A 17,032-nucleotide genomic window follows, 5' to 3' on the forward strand; every position below is an offset into this window, starting at 1 on the left:
ACCTGTGTGATCCCGGGCAAACGACTTCACCCTGCCAAACCACCCTCACCTCCCCTGGGAAATGGGGCCGCTCCATGCCTCTCCTAGGCCAGAGAAGAGCTGGAGCCATCACAAGCTAAATTCTGAATTAGATAAATGGGGTCTGAATTTCAACATTGCCACTTGCCCCGCTCTGTGTCTTGGAGCAAGACACTCACCCTCTCTGAGACTGAGCTATTTCATCTGTAAGATGGGACTAATAATGCCTTTTCTTAGAAGTCGTTGAGAGAATTAAGACTCTATATAGCACATTTAGTGTTCTGCCTGGCTCTGAGCGCAAGTTTAGTACAGGTTTGCTACTGTAATAATTTAGGTTATGGATGAGGTTCTGTTGCTGAGGTAATTATTTTGGAGTCTCTGTGGAGTCCACAAAGTGGCTGACAGAGGCTGTACCACATCCCCATTGCTGGCTGGCCCAGTTACTCCTTACCAACCTGCATCATTTCAATTCTTTTTTTTATATTACATTTCAATTTTTTTTCTGATTACATAAGTAACACATGTTCATTGTAGTATATTTGGAAATCACAGAAAAGCACAAGAAAGCAAATAAATATTACTCAGAGATAAACATTGCTAATATTTTGGCTTATTTTCTTGCTGTCTATATTCTATGCTGCATTCACTTACACCGATGTACGTCAATACTACTGTCTCCTCTCTTAATTTGGGTCACATGGTGACCCACCTGCCACCTGCCTTTTTCACTTAATAGATTATGGACATTTTCCTGTGTGATAAAATGCCCTTCAAAAACACGATTTTAGTCATTCTATAGATTCTATTTTATGGATGTATCTTGCATATTTAACCATTTTCCCTATTAAGGTTTTTCCTCCTCCAAATGTCAGCTATTGGAAACAATATGGTCATGAACATCTTTGTGTCTAAATCTTCCTTGACCCATTAGATTACTTCCTTAGTACAAATTCTTCAAGGGAATTCCAAGGTGGGAAGATATACATATGTTTAGGCAGGATTTATGCATCTAGGGCTCCTGTATAATTTTATTGAATTGCAACAGGAGAGGCGCCTGGTAGGTTCCGTTGGGAGAGCATGAAACGCTTGATCCGAGGTTGTGAGTTCAAACCCCACATTGGATATAGCAATTACAAATATATATATATCTCAACAGGACCTCTAACTATTCTGTTGCCATGATGCTCAAACCCACATTGGATATAGCAATTACAAATATATATATATATATATATATATATATATATATATATATCAACAGGACCTCTAACTATTCTGTTGCCATGATGCCTCCCAGAAAGGTTTACTAATTCATACACTTTCTAGTTAGTGTATGAATATGCTATATCCTCAGACCCCGCCAACATTATAAATAATAAACACAAAGATCAATAAGAACACAAAGATCAATCCATACTGAATTCCAGTACAAGCTTCCTGGGGGACCATGGGCAAGCCATGTCCTTTCTTTGGGCTTCAATATCCTTCTCCATCAAATGAAGATGTAAACTCTCATAGTATTCTCTCATTGCAAGTGAAAGAAGGTAAACTCCACTGGGTTAAGGCAATAATAACCATTTATTGGTTCTTGTAAAGTTTAGGGAGTAGGACTTCAGGCACAGCTGTCTCATACTCAAATGCTGTCACCCAGAATTGGTTTCTTCTGTCTTCCAGAAGTTTTGTTTTGGCTTGCTTCTTGGGCGGGCTCTCTCCAGGTAGCCCCCTGTAGCACTGCCAAATCTGACAGGGTCCCAGCTAACCAGCACCTCTTCTGTGATAAAGTCCCAAGGTTCATTCTGATTGGACCAGCTTAAGTCATGTGCCCTTATAAACCAATCGCTGTGAAGAAGGGGGCTGGACTATGCTGATTGAGCAGATCTGGCTCTTGGATTCCCCTGCAGGTGAGGCAGGATGGCTCCCCATGTAAAGTCCGGGGAAGGGTGTCACCAGAGCAAGTGGAATCGATGCCAGGGGAGCAAATCAGCCCAGACAACCTCTGAGGACCCTCTGATCCCAACACTACAGAAGTTTGGGAAACTCTGGTTTCCCCTGACACATTTCCTGAAGAGGTTTTGTACACCTGGTTTCTCCATGGCTAATGTACCCTGCCCATTAAACTCATGGGCCCCTTGTTTCAGTTATCTCTTCTTCTAGGGGCACTGGGACAGAGGGGAGGGTAATTACCATATAGATTTATGGACCTCTGCTCAACAAACAGGCCCTTTCCCTGCAACGGCACAAAGCCTCATAAATATTAATCAGAAGGAAACTGCAATCAACCCAAGTGGAAGAGGAAATGGCAAATTGCTTTTTCCTCTGTAGGACATAAAAGCAACGTTCATTGTTGCACAACCTGGGGCTGTCCAGTGGGTTGCCTGTGTCTCCCAGCTCTCAATAGAAACAACAACGATAATCATAATAGGGAACTACATGAAATGTGGTGCTTCACGTACATATATTTTCACTCCTATTTTACGGATGATGAAACTAAGGCTCTGGCAGCCACTTGCCCAAGAAGATCACCAACGTGAAGTGAAATCAGGATTCAAACCCAGTCTGCCTGACCTCAAGGTCTGAGTCGTTTCTGTTCAATGGACTGGGTCGGGTTTCTCCAGGAGGGAGGAACTAGACTGGCCTTTGAGTTTGGGGGATAACATCAGTCACACTTCTCTGTTATGTCTTTGGAGCATCAGGGAGAGTAGCAAAGGAGATCCTGGCTGCTTTTGTACAGTCATCAACATGCAGACACGCAGAGTGAAGGCTCTGGAGAGATGTACTCTATCTCCAGCTTTGGGCAGGAGCCAGATGCCAGCTTTTGACACTTTGTCCACATTCATGTCCCCCACAACACTGTCGCTTAGCCAGCCTCAGGCCCATTTTATAGGCAAGATATTGAGGCCGGTAGGGGTGATTGAGACTAGATCTTGATTTTCATTCATTCATTCAATGAATATTGAACTAACTGTTTAAGTAAAAACTGAGTCTTAGCCAACATCCTCTTAGCCAACTTACCTTGTTTACAGGCTCTCATTCACTATGTAAATCATGATGACCAATGCCAGTCACCCCCTGATGGCGAGTAGACCTCTCATTCCCTCTCCAGAGCCCTTAGCACTCCCAGCAAGCTGCACTCTTACTCCAAGTCAGTGGTGTCTGTTACCAAACCTGCTTACGCTAGTTGCCCTTGTTCTTATAATTATACAATTTAATTAAGCAAACTGATTACATTAAATGTAGTGTGAAAAGAAGGGGCAATGTTTCTATGCACAGGAAATGCAGGGGAGAATGCGATACCAAGACTCATTGAAAAGGAAAGTTCCTGGAATTAAAAAAAAAAACAAAAACAAAAACAAAAAAAACACAAAAACAAAACAAAACAAAAACCCAAAAGAAAAACCCAAAAAACAACAACCAAAAAACCCAAAAAACTCCCATGATCTAATTAGGTGTGACAGATGACCGTGAAGATTCAGAGTCAGTGCCTGTCACATAACGCTGGCTTTGTTACAAAAAAAAAAAAAAAAAAAAAAAATCCTATGAAGCTCCAGTAGCAAAAACACGCTGAGGGAAAAATCCTCACCTTCCACCATGAGAGTAGTGAATGTGTAACTGAACTCAAGGGTTTGGCTGCTTGGGGTGCATGAAATTGAACACAACCCAAGGAGGTGTTGAAAGCAAGAAGTTTTTATTTGTTGTTACAAGTAAGGAGACTGAGAACTAGGTCCCAAAGCACTGACTCCAGGTGGGTTAGTGCAGGAATCTTTCAATCAGTGTTATTAGAGGGTGGGGGTGGGGAATTTGCATATACATTAAGGAACTTACATATACTCTATTACTTAGGCACAATGTTTCAATGGCTCATGCCTACCAGGTCAATATACTAGCGCACACAGGGTGTGTTCAAAAAGATGGCAGCAAACCCTACCCAAAGGAAATCTTAGTATTATGAGCTAAAAGTAATTCAGGACAGCTCACAAGAGCTTCTGCACAGGTCCTCAGTTCCAAACCCAGTCAAACTGGGGCACACAAGGGGCTATCAGGCAAAACCCCCAGCTGGGTGTCTCCTTGGCCAGCACTGTTGGTTCTATAGAACAAAATACATTCCTTCTCTGCTTTTCTCCCTTCCTCCTACCCCATCCTTTCCACTGAGAGCTTTCAGCCCTCTAATTTGAGTAACCTGCCCTTGCATTCTAACTAAAAAATCTATGCCCACATCCTTGAGTTTATAGAAAAAAAAGCTTAAGGGATCAATCATTTTCATTTTCACCTTTAACCATATCTCCTTTCCTTAGCTGCCTAGTCACTTGTCCTATGTGGACGCCTCTGTCTGCCTAAGATAACCAATGACAGAAGGACATGGGGAGGCAGGCAGATGAAGGAAATCAATACATCGGAAATGAACTTTTATTTGTCCTATTTCCGCCATCACAAACACTTTCTTCCTCGGGAAGGACAGCTGATAACTGAAACTGCCAGGATGCCTAAGTCAAAACCAGGTGTCATCAAAGTCAAAGTCAAAGTCAAAGCCAGATGTCATCACCCACAGTAAAAGTCCTGTTGATGTCACCTCTTGACATCCCCCCAAACCATTCTTCCTTCCCGCCAATCCCGTTTTCCTCCTTCACTCCTTGCCTCTCATTCTCTCTCCCTTCCTCCCTCCTTTCCTGCTGGTCTCCCTTCTTCCCCTCCTTCTGCTTGCAAATATTTCTGGAGTCTACCATGTACCAGCTACTCAGTTGACTCTCGGGAAGCGCTAGTTAGCAAGGTTGAGGTGGTCCCTTCCCTTAAGAGGCAGTAGCATAGCAGAGAAGACTAAAGGAATAAATAAGCAAACCAGGCAATACACTAATAATTATAAATTGCTTTAAGAGCTACAAAAAAAGCAAAGTGGACAGTGAGCAAGATCAATGGAGGGGATTGTTCTGGAGGAAATTAAGCAAGGCTTCCATGAGGAGGTGGCATTTAAGCTGAAACGGAAATGATGAAAAGGCGCCAACAGAGAGAAAAGTGAGGGAGAAAACATACTATAGAGAGGGGAATGCCATAGAGGAAGGCTTGAAAAGGGTGAGAAATAAAACAAAAGCTGCTAGGGTGGCTAGAGTCTGAAGAATGGGGCATCATGGGATGATTTGGGCAGTCAGCAGGGCCTGAAGGCCAAGACGACGAGAGTTTGGATTTCATCACAAAGTCAATAGAAAGCTTTGGAAGGTTTTAGATACGGAGCCAATGTTCTTTTTTGAAAGAAAATTATTATTATTATGTATTTATTTTAGAGAGCTGTAGGTTCACATGCAGGTGTAAGAAATAAGACATCCTATATCCCGTTCCCCCAATGGTAACATGTTGCAAAACTGTAGTGCAATATAACACCCCAGATACTGACATTGGCACAAGACACAGAACATTTCCATTAGCACAAAGACCCCTCTTGTTGCCCTTTTTAGGTCACATCTGCTTCTCACCTGCCCCCATCCCCTCCTTCACCCCAGCAGCCCCTCACTTGTGCTCTGTTTCTGTCATTTTTGTCATTTCAAGGATGCTATATAAATGGAATCAGATAATAACCTTTTGATGTTGGCGTTTTTTCCCCACTGAGCATAATTTTTCACAGACCCCTTTGAGTTGTGACCATTGATAGTTCTTTCTTTTTATGACTTAGTACTATTCTGGATGTGGACAGACCATCGTTTATTCAACCATTCACCCGCAGAGAGACATCTGGATTGTTTCCACTTGGGGTTCTTGCAAATGAAACTGCTATAAACATTCATGTACAGATTTTTCAGTGGGCATAAATTTTCATTTCTCTGGGACAAATCCCCAAGAGTGCAATTTGCCAGATCTTATGACATTTGCCTACTTAGTTTTATAAGGAACAGCAAAACTCTTTTCCGGAGCGGTTGTCCCACTTTTTATTCCCACCAGCAACGTATGAGTGATCTGATTTCTCTGTATCTTTGCCAGCGCTTGGTGGTATCACCATTTTTTAATTTTAGTTGTTCTGGTAGGTGTGTAGTGATATCTCATTGTGGTTTTAACTTACATTTCCCTGATAGCTAATGATGTGGAGCAACATTTCATGTGCTTATTTGCCATCTTTATATCCTCATGGTGAACCAATACTCTTTGACAAATTTATCACTATGTTTTTACTGAGAAGTCCCTTGCCCCTAATAAGACCTGAGAGCAGGACCTGATCGATGGAAGATGTGAATAAACACTCCTTGGATGAACAAACTCAGGACCAGGGCCATCGTCGAAGTCTGGACATGGCTCAACCTGGGTCAGTGCCCCTCTTGCGGCACTGACACCACCACCCATGGCACAGATCTCACCTGCTCACCAGCACACAACAGACGGTGTCAGTAAATCCCATCCAGAAAGGATTCAATGCCCAGAGACTTGCACTTGCTGTATAATTAGGTCTAGCAAAGCTTATGAATGTAGTCCCAGATTATAATCACTTTTTAATTATATTTACCTTTGTCTGCAGAGAGGTGAGATGTATTATTGGCTCTGGAAGGTAACAATTCAAATCTTCATCCAAAGAAGCAGGTACCCTGAGGAGGAGGTACAGGCAGAACCAAATAAATTAAAATAGATCTGCAGGCACAAAGCTCTAGCCTTCCTACTGTGTCTGGGATTTGGAGGCCAGGAGTTTTCTATGGGGGGGGGGGGAGTGGGGATGGGGACTAATAACAGAATTCAGTTCTTGAGTGCTGACTATGTGCTAGACACTCTGCTTAAGTACTTACCCTAAGAATCTTATTTAATTTGTAAAAGCAACCCTAGGGGGTTAGATACTATTGGTATCATTCCCATTTTGTAGAGGAAACTAAGGAACACAGGCCAGTGGCTTAGGTCCCACAGCCAGGAAGAGGCAGGGCCAAGATTCAAATTTGACTCTGCCAGATGCCACAGCACTTGTAGGGAGCCCTGATGTTGTAGAAGGCTATGACCTTGCTCTCCTACAGCCCGACACTCTGATTACAATCATCCTTGGAGTTCCTAGCCCCATCTGCTCTCCCTCATTAGCTCAGAAAGTCTGGACAGGTCTTCCTGCACCCTCTTCCCTCCTCCTTTGCACAGGGACCACAGCAGAGAATATAGCAGGAGACACAAAGTCATATACTCCCACAGTGGCCTTCTTGGATCTCACCATCTTGGCTGCCAGCAAGTTCTTCCCAGAATGTTCTCAGCCCATAGGATCATGCCATGGTGATGATGATGATGGTGACAAAATGATAAAGCTGACAATAATAGTCACTTACCAGGCACTTTCCATATTATGGAGGGCACGTACTGCATGGAGAACTGGGTGTGGTACATAAACAATGAATTCTGGTACACTGAAAAGAAATTTAAAAAAATGCTTCCAACCAACAGAGAACCAGAGTACCTTCTGTTATATGCACATTTCATTTTAAAAAAGATTTATTCATTTGTTTGAGAGAGAGAGAGCGAGAGCAGGGGAAAGGTCAGGGGAGAGGGAGAAGAATCATCAAGCAGACTCCCCACTGAGCTTGAAGTCTGCTGCAGGACTAGAACCCATGACCCTGAGATCATGACCTGAGTCAAAATCAAGAATCAGACACCCAACCAACTGAGCCAGCTATGTTCTTCAGTGTGTATGTCATTTTTTCTTCTCCAGTAGAGAATGTGTTGTGGGAGAGATGGTGTGGGTGGGTTGGGTGATCTTCCCTTGTATGGTCTGGGCTGTTGAAGACTGACTCCTGCAGTTGCAACACAGCAGAGACTGTCAGTTGATGCCACTAAAAGCCAGCTCAAAGTGAACTCCCAGTACAAGGAGAGTGGCACCCGTGCCCTTAGCATGCACCCCTGTCTACAGCTGATGCGAGGGCTGGGGTGTCAGAGCTGTCAAACTGGCTTTCTTATTTGAGCGGTAAATTCCCAGCAAATGGGGTGTGTGTATATAATTATGAGAGATGTAGATCCTGACATTAAAACAAACTGTCTAGAGCCCCCATCATCTCTAAGGATGGCAGTTCAGGAGGAAGGTGGGGGTAGAGCTGACATGTCAGCAATGATTAGGGAAGACATCTAACTCGGCACACCGGGGAATGCGAACAGCAGAAAAATAGAGGAGGAATTTAATAGCGCAGATTATGTTTTTAATTACTTTAGCAAACGAACTGTTCTCGTGCTTGGGTGGCGTTGTTGGAGAAGCCACCCCCGGTGTTCCTAGGCTGCCTCTGAGTCACCACCAGGACGGGGGCTGGTCTTCGGGAGCCAGAGAGCTTTCAAGGCAGCACAATGCGGCTTTCAAGTGATGTCTTCTTCCAGGGAACTTTTTGCTTCAACTGTCTATGGGACATTCAGATGGGCCATTCACATCAGCAGCATGGTCAAGAACACAGATGGTGGAGCCAGCCTGACTGTACTTGAAGTGTGGTTCCACTATTTATTAGCTGTGAGATCTTGGCTAAGACAACTGTTAAGGACTAAATGTCCCCTCCCCACCCTCCAAAATTCATATGTTGTAGTCTAACTCTCCATATCTCAGAATGTGGCTTGATTTAGGAATAGGGTCATTGCAGAGGTAATTAATTAAGATGAGGTCATGCTGGAGTAGGATGGGCTCCTAATTCAATGTGACTGGTGTCTTTATCAAAAGAGGAAACTTGGAACAGACACACACACAGGCAGAATGCCATAGGCAGATGAACACTAATCAGAGTGCTGCTTCTACAAGTAAAAGATTGCCAAAAATTGCCATCAATCCCATAAACTAAGGAAGAGCCACAGAACAGGTTCTTCACTGCCCCTGGAAGGAACCCTGGAAGATCGAGCCAGGCATCTTGATCTCAGAGTTTTAGCCTCCAGAACTGTCAGACAGTATTTCTGTTGTCCTGAGCTACCCAATTTACAGTACTTGGTTACAGCAGCCCTAGGGCATGAACACAAAAACTTTTCTTCTCTGTGCCTCTGTTTTTTCATCTGTAAAGATATTGATGGTATCTCGACCTCATGGTGATGTTTGAGGATTACATGCAATTTATATAAAACATGCCTATATAAAACCACACAGTAAGCTCTCAATTACTATCAGCTGTCAGTGCTTGAAAATCCTTTTGGAAGGGGGTGTTTTGAAAGGGAATTAGGAGGCCCACAGGTGACTCAGTCATTGGGTGTCCAACTCTTGACCTCAGCTCATGTCTTGATCTCAGGGCCAGGAGTTCAAGCCACACCCAGTGTGGAGCTTACTTAAAAAAAAAAAAAAAAAAGTTTGGGGAAGGAGAATTAGGAGAAGAATCCCGCCCTAGAGGGGGTACCTACTGTTTAATTGGAGAGCCTTTCCAGACCCCTCATATGCCTTGTTTCATTTGCTATTTAGAGCAAGAAGGCATTTTAATCCCATTTTGCTGACAAGAAAGTTGAGGCTCAAGGAGGTGAGGTGACATCTTACCTAGAATTGCACAGGTTGTAAGGAGTGGATGAAAGCTAACTTGGAAGGCAGTAGCCACACCCTCTATCAGCTTAGTTGAGGGTCTTAACCACGGGCATGCAGCACTGAATACATCACTTGTGCTCCTGGGATAAGGGAAAGCAGGAAGTGACAGTAAGGGAACAAGCAGCACAAATTCTGAGAAGCCACTGAGGGTAGGGGTGCAGATTTGGGTTCTGGACTCAGGGCCAACACTTCCTGTCTATCTGACCACAGACAAGTCACTTCCCCTTTCCTTGAACCTTAAGTTAATTATCTGTGAAATGGGAACCATGATGGCTACATCGAAGGAGTCTGTAGCAATGTAGATGAAGCTCCTGATACATGAGAGGTACCTGATAAATCCTTACATTACAAGGATCATTTGCCAACTGTTTTATGGACTTGGATGTGAGTCTCTGCTTGATCATTTCATGGGCAAGTCCCTTTGAGCTCTGTTTCCTCATCTACAGGATGGGATGATTAGTCATAATCCTTCCAGGTGGTCACTTTTGATATTCCCGTGTTGTTGATGTGTTCTGATTTTAAAGCCTTTGCTTAGAAAGAAACGTGAGGTTGATGGCCTCCAAGACCAAATCCTGTCCACCTGCAATTTCTTTGAGCCTCCACATATTTTTGTTCCAGACTTGTTCGAGTTGTTGTGGCTGCAAAACAAATTCTCCCAGAACTCAGCGATGTAAAGCAATGGTGTGTAAACTCATGGATTCTGGGGGGCTGGGAATTCAGACCAGGGCACAGCAGGACTTGCTTGTCTTTGCTTTATGGTGCCTGGGGGCTCAGCTGGACTTGAAGGCTGGGGCTGCACCCATCTGCAGTCTCATTCATTCATTACTCACCAATCTGTTGATGCAGATGATAGGTTGCAGCTTCTGCTCTTGTCTGCATGGTTTCTCTCTATGTGGTCTCTCAGCATTGGCTGGTTTGGGCTTCCTCAGAGCACGATGGCTGGATTCCACAGTGAAGAGAGATGGAGGGAGAGAGAGAAGTGAGGAACAAGAACAGGGAGAAGAAGGAGAAGAAGAAGAAGACTAAGGAAGAGGAGGAGGAGGAGCAGCAGCAGCAAAGAGGAGAAGGAAAGAGCAGAGAGCTCAGGGAGAGATCCTTGGAATTCTTTTCATGATTTCACCCTGGAGGTCCCTTTGCATGTCTTCCACTTCCCTCTACTGACTGAAGCAACCAGCTGCCCCTGCTAAGGTTCAAAGGAGTGGACATAGACCCCATTTGAAGTGCAAGGAGTGTCAGTCACAGTATAAGAAGAGCTCATGGGAACACATGTATTTTTGTTCTATGGGCACACACACATATATCTATCTGGAGAATACAAGCTGCTCTTTCATCCAAGCTCTTTCATGGATGTTGGGTTAAAAAAAAAAAAAAAACTCTCATCAAAGTTCCCTACAAAAGGCAATGTTTGGATAACGATGGGCAGAAACCATGTATGTTTGTGCAACAGAACATTATCCCCCTAGGACACAAACTCCCATGGTCTTTGATGGCAGGTGCCCCGAAGGAGTTTATAAGAGGCAAACCATAATAGGACAGCCTCCTCATGGCCCTAGAAGAAAGAACCCGTGGGTCCCCTTTCTCTGATTACAATCTGTCCAGGGGAGGGAAGGACCCAGCAGCCCATTCCATGTTGGGAGGAAAACACTTCGATATCTGGAAAGAGAGAAGAGTAACAACTCACAGACCCCCACTGGACCCTCACCCTGTCCCTACCTAAGCCCACTGAGAATTCACTCATGGAGTCAGCAGACAGCTCTCGGCTATGTGAGCTCAGGCTCAGCCTACAGGAGCTGAGACTACTAGGGCAGCTTGGGATCATGTTGGGTAGAGAAAGTGTAACTCGATTCTCAGATACTTCCGCCATCACTGTAGTGTGGACCCGTATATTGTGACCTGGAAAACTCCAAGCTGGACAGCAGCCTGGTGTGGCTATTCCTGAGATAAAGAGTAGGTTGGGGAGGCTTTCTGGAAAATCATCCAGAATGACACAATCATACTTCACTGGGGGCAGAGAGCAATCTTTTCACCATTCATCTAAATAACAACAGGTTGAGGGGCTCCTATGTGCCAGGTCATGGAAATAATGGGGCAATCATGATTTGGCATATTGAGGGCTCTATTGGGGGAAGCAGAGTCCAGAGGAGAAACCTAATTCAGTCGGGGGATCAGAGAAGGCTTCCTGGAGGTGCAAATGTCTAGGAAGAGTCTTGAAGTTGGAGGAGGAGTTAGAAAAGGGACGAGGAGGTGGAGGAATGACAGCTCTAGGCAAAGGAGCCCACATGTGCAAGGTCCAGAGCCCCAGGTGACATGGGTCTTCAGCCCTCAGCAGAGAACACAGCTAAGCTTTTGCTCTCAACCCAACCGAGAACATCATGCCAGTCAGAGATGGTGGTGCTACTCGGTGGTAGCTCTCTCTACCTGGCTGTAGGCAGCAACATCTCCCCTCCATTAAAGAAGACTGGGGCTTCTGAAAGTCTCTGGCACTGGGGTGGGACAGTGGGTGGCTCAGAAATGGATGGAAAGGAAACTGTCAGCTAGAAATGTAGTGGTGGGTGTGGAAAGGATGCAAAATTTTTCTGAGGCAACTGGTATGAGTTAGAACAGAGAGGCGAGGCAGACAGGATGGAGGAGATGCAGCTCTGAAGAAGACGGAGGAAGAACCAGCTTCCCCCAGGATATGTGCCTGTATGTGCATGTGTGTATGTGAGTGTGTGCATGCAGCAGAGTGGTGTTCACTAGATGGGGTTCAGGTGTGCATGTGTGCACACCCATTTCTCATCAGTCATTTCAAATGCGCAGGAGGACCCTTTGCCTCAGCAAACTGTTCTTTTTGTGGCTAGGGAGATGACCCCAGTTCTCAACCAAGCAAGACCATGGGGAGATGCCTCAAGCAGAAGATAAAGAACAGGTCTGTACTGTTCCTGGGATTAAAAATAGGTAACATTTATAAAGCACTTGTTCTGTCCTAGGTGCTGTGTCAGTGAGTTTCACAGTTGTCTTGTGACCTCTCCACAGACTCCCAGGTGGGGCATGGACTGGCTGGAGAAGATCACATCCCAGCCCCTGCACATGCTCTATGATATTAGACCTCTGTCCTGAAACTGAGGGACCTGCCAGGTCCCTGAGAAACTTGTGTTTTATGGCCCTTTGACCTGTCTTTGGGGCTTATGTCTCCTTTCAGATAAAACCTATACAGTCTATGCCCTTGCCAGAAAACTCTTATAGACACCTGAGCCCCTTCTATCTTTCAAGCAAACACAGCAGCAGCCTTAGATCCAGGCCACACATGGAAGGAGAAGGTTGATCAGTGACCAGGTGAGCTGGGACAACCTCTTTCCTCTCTTCTCTAGTAACCAAGAAAGTCCCTGCATCATTAGGATAGTCCTGTGAGAGCAGGTGATCCTGTCATCAGAGCCATTCTGTAAGTGGGGAGGCCAATGGTCAAAAAGGCAAAGTCACCTGAGCATGGTCATACACAGTTAGTAGTAGTAGAAGCTGGATGTGGACCTGGAAGTTCTGAGTCCATAGTCCATGTTCATCTCCAGTACCTTAAACAACACAATGTGACAAGGTTAAATTCAAGTAGGAAAGGACTATTTAAATTCAAGTACCTCAGCAGTGACCAAAGCAGGGAGCAAAAGACCACCCATGGCTTTAGGATGGACAGGACTGTGGGGCTGGGTCTTCAAGGCTGCGTAGGAATTTGACTGGAGAGTCACTGTGCTCAGGGGAGGAACAGCACATGCCAAAGTGTGTTACTGTGATGTCATAAATTGAAGAATTTGGTGTGGCTGGAGAGTGGGGTGAATGGGAATAAGATGAGGTAGGAAGCAGAGTCTAGGAGATGAGTCAGGAACCGATTTTAAAGGATATGGATGCCATGTTGAAGTGTCTGTGACACATGAGCAGCAAGGATCCACAGGAGTCCAGGGAAAACAAGTGACTGATCAGGCTGCGTTGCTGATGGGAATCAGGTTGTTCAATGGTTTGGAAGCTAAGGAACCAGCCTGCTACATTCAAATCCCATATCCGTGTCTCTGAGTTGTGTATTCTTGGGTATATTATGCAGTTTCTCTAAGTTTTGCTGTCTTCATCCATAAAATGGGAAAGATGGTAATAAAAATATACAAGCCAGAGTTATAGAGAAGAGCAGATGATGTAATCCATGCTTGACATTCAATGGGGTGCCTGGCACATGATAAGTGCTCAGTTAATATGACTGCCATTATTATTAGTGAAGGCAGTCTCTGGAGGCAGCATTCAAGTGGCATGGACAGGTGGATAGACAGGAGAAAAGGGTTTGGGGAGCTGCAGCAAAAGTATAGAACAGTGATCATGAAGTCTTGATCAAGGATGCGGCTGTGGGGACAAAATGTGGAGGGCAGAGGGAGCACTGGTGAGCATCATTTAAATAGAGAATTGAATAAACTAACATATATGGATGGGTTTTGTAAACTGTACATATTTGAGTATGATTACAATTAGGGCTATTTTCATCAACTTTATTTCTGGGCTCATCAGCTTCAGTTCTCTAGAGAGAAGATGCCATTTAATTCTCCCAGATCAAATATTTAACAAACACAACACTGAATAAACCCAGACTTGCCTATTTAGCATGCACTCAGTATTTTTAGTTGCTAAGTACAACTCCAGAGATTTACCACCTTGGCTGACATGATTCTTTGCCTGAGACTATTTATCTGTACCAGGGACTGTAATACATTGTCATAGCCAAGAACACAGTTCTGGATGTTTGACTGCCTGGGATTGAACTCAGGCTCTGCCCTTGGATGAACTACTCAACCTGTGTCCCAGTGGTAAAATGAAAAGAATAGAGTTACCTCATGGAGCTACTGTGAAGATTCAATGTGATGGTAGAACAGGATCTGGAATGTGCACATATTCATCATTACCATCATCATAACCATCATCATCATCATTGCCACCATCATCAACATCGTCACCACCATCATCATCACCATCCCCATCACCACCATCATCACCATCACCACCGTCATCATCATCACTACTACCATCACTGCTACCATCATTATCACCATCACCATCATCATCATCACCATCACCACCGTCATCATCATCACTACTACCATCACTGTTACCATCATTATTACCATCACCACCATCATCATCATCACCATCACCACCGTCATCATCATCTCTACTACCATCACTGTTACCATCATTATCACCATCATCATCACCATTATGATCAATCACCACCGTTATTACCACCATCATCATCATCACTATTACCATCACTATCACATCATCACCATCACTGTCACCATGATTATCACCATCAACATGATGATCATCATCACCATCACCATCACCACCATCACTATCATTACCACCACTATCATCATCACCATCACAATCACCAGTGCCACTCCTTTCAGAATTTCTTTTGGTTGTGCAAAAACAGTTACTATTCAGTAGAATATGTTACATTTATTAACTTGTAATGGGTTTATTACTGTTATTTGTAATTTAATAAATGTTTTACAAGAGTTTCTGATTTTAACTTTTAATCTAATTTTGATTAATACAACTAATACACAAAGCTTTTGGGGGGGGTCTTCAATCATTTTTAAGAGTATAAACAGTCCTGAGACCAATAAGTTTAAGAAACAAGAAGTAGTTACAACGTAGCAGGCATGGAAGCCCTTGGAATTCCTCCTGGGTACCTGAGGTCAGAGGGCAGTAGGTTTCCTCACCCCACTCCAAGAGTGAAGATTTCTAGTCCTGACCAGATGAGGCTTCTGCAATCACGGCTGAGTGGGCTGGACGTTGGGAGGCAGGTTTGACCCCCTCTGCAATCAGTGACTCCAACACTGTGGGTTGAATGCCCTCCAGAAGCCGCAGGCTAAACCTAAGAGTTGCTGCACCACTTTATAGGCCATTCATCTCCCCAGCGTCAGGACAAAGTGCCTGGCTTGAGTCCATGTGCTTGTCTGCTCTGGGAGTTGCTTTATTGTCTCTTTACTTTGGCCCCACAGAGCACCATTCTCCTAATTAAAGCAGCCTTATTCCAGAGGTCTTTGGAGAAGCAACATGCCACAGCCTGAGGCTGATCCCTCCTCCTCATGGTGTCCTCTCTGGGAGAAGGGTGGGAACAAAAGTTGTCTGAGTACCTACTAGGGGAAGGGCTCAGTCCTGACATATCTCTATGCATGATGCAGAACACAGACCTCAGAGTCAGTTCTGGATGCTGCACATGAGTGGTATGACCTTGGGCAAATCACTGCACCTCTTTGGTCTAAAGTTGTACAGTGGAATCATTGTCACACCCACTGTTATAGGACTGTAGTAAGGGCAGAAGGAGAATCCTGTCTGACGTCCTTAACATGCACTGGTACCTCACTCCCCAGTGCCTGATACTGTCCCTGGTAATGGACAATGACCACTACCTTTACAAACCTTCCCAACAGCCCCAAGGGGATAGGAAGAAGAACACAAAGCTTAGAGAGATGAAATTAACATGCCCGCTCACTCAGCTAGACAGTGGCAGCACTGGGATTTGAACCCAGGACTAATTCCTAAGCAGCATCCCATCGGTGGCTCTGAGTAGGATGAGGGTGCCCTGAATCTAGGAGCTGATAAAGCAATCTGCTTGGTGACCTCCTGCTGCTTCCAGCTAAGATCTCATCTTTCCTCTCTTTCACCTTGAGGCAAGTTGCTAATATTTGATAGGAAACTTTAGGAACAAAGCCGTGAAACACAGGATTTGTGTAATGATTTTGTCTCGATTTATTATTTTTCTTTCCCTGAATGGTGAGGAGGGGGTTTGCAGACAGTCTTTTTGACTAGAGCAACAGTCCTGTTGGAAACAGCTTTAAAATGGCCAAAGTTAATTCAAATCATTAAGAATTTTTTCCTGAAGGATATCAATTGTAGGGACAAGGCTTTAAAAAAAAAATGACCATCCTATTTTGATTTGCACTGAATGAAGGGATGATATTATAGGAACCAGGTGCAAAATGAATAAAGAGGGAGAAGTGTGGGAGATGAGGCCTGGGAGGGACAATGGAATGAATATTTCTAAAATCAAGCTGCTGAATTAAAGAATCAGGAAAATGCCCCAATTATGGTAATAAATGGAGGGAAGAGAGACGTGAAACTTACCTTAAAAATGAACAAGGTAGTGGAAAATTTAACACCTTCCAGATCAAGAGCTTCCACTTATTTGGAGAATAAGAGGTGCCTTTATCTCCCTGATATCACTTGGGAAAGAAGAGAAAAACTGTCAGATAAGGTGTATGTGTGTGTGTGTCTGTGAGAGAGAGAGAGCGCACAACATACCACAGAAATACAGAAAGAGGGAGAAAACTATGGATAGGAACAGAGGGACCAAGACAGAGAAAGAGAAAGAGATGGATTCTGTGAATGAACTGGGTCCAGTCTGGACAGGTGTCCAAGGGTCTCTAAGCTCTCCTCCTCTGTCTCTCTTTCCCTGCCCAGCCAAGCCATCCAGGTAAGAGGGCCCAGTGACTACCATCAGTATGGAGGTCCCTGACCCTC

The 17,032-nt window shown here is 44.4% G+C and overlaps 1 long non-coding RNA gene across 1 annotated transcript; it reads right to left on the reverse strand.

The window, feature by feature from the left end:
* Positions 1-6,498: 6,498 nt before the first annotated feature.
* On the reverse strand, positions 6,499-13,188 carry LOC131811864 (uncharacterized). Its single transcript, XR_009346142.1, has 5 exons — positions 13,102-13,188; positions 10,321-10,429; positions 9,446-9,570; positions 7,290-7,367; positions 6,499-6,578 (listed from the first exon to the last, which is right to left on the reverse strand). It is a non-coding gene; the product is annotated as an uncharacterized LOC131811864 (long non-coding RNA).
* Positions 13,189-17,032: the final 3,844 nt, after the last annotated feature.

Source organism: Mustela lutreola, chromosome 11 (assembly GCF_030435805.1).
Source record: "Mustela lutreola isolate mMusLut2 chromosome 11, mMusLut2.pri, whole genome shotgun sequence".
Taxonomy (NCBI): Eukaryota; Metazoa; Chordata; class Mammalia; order Carnivora; family Mustelidae; genus Mustela; species Mustela lutreola.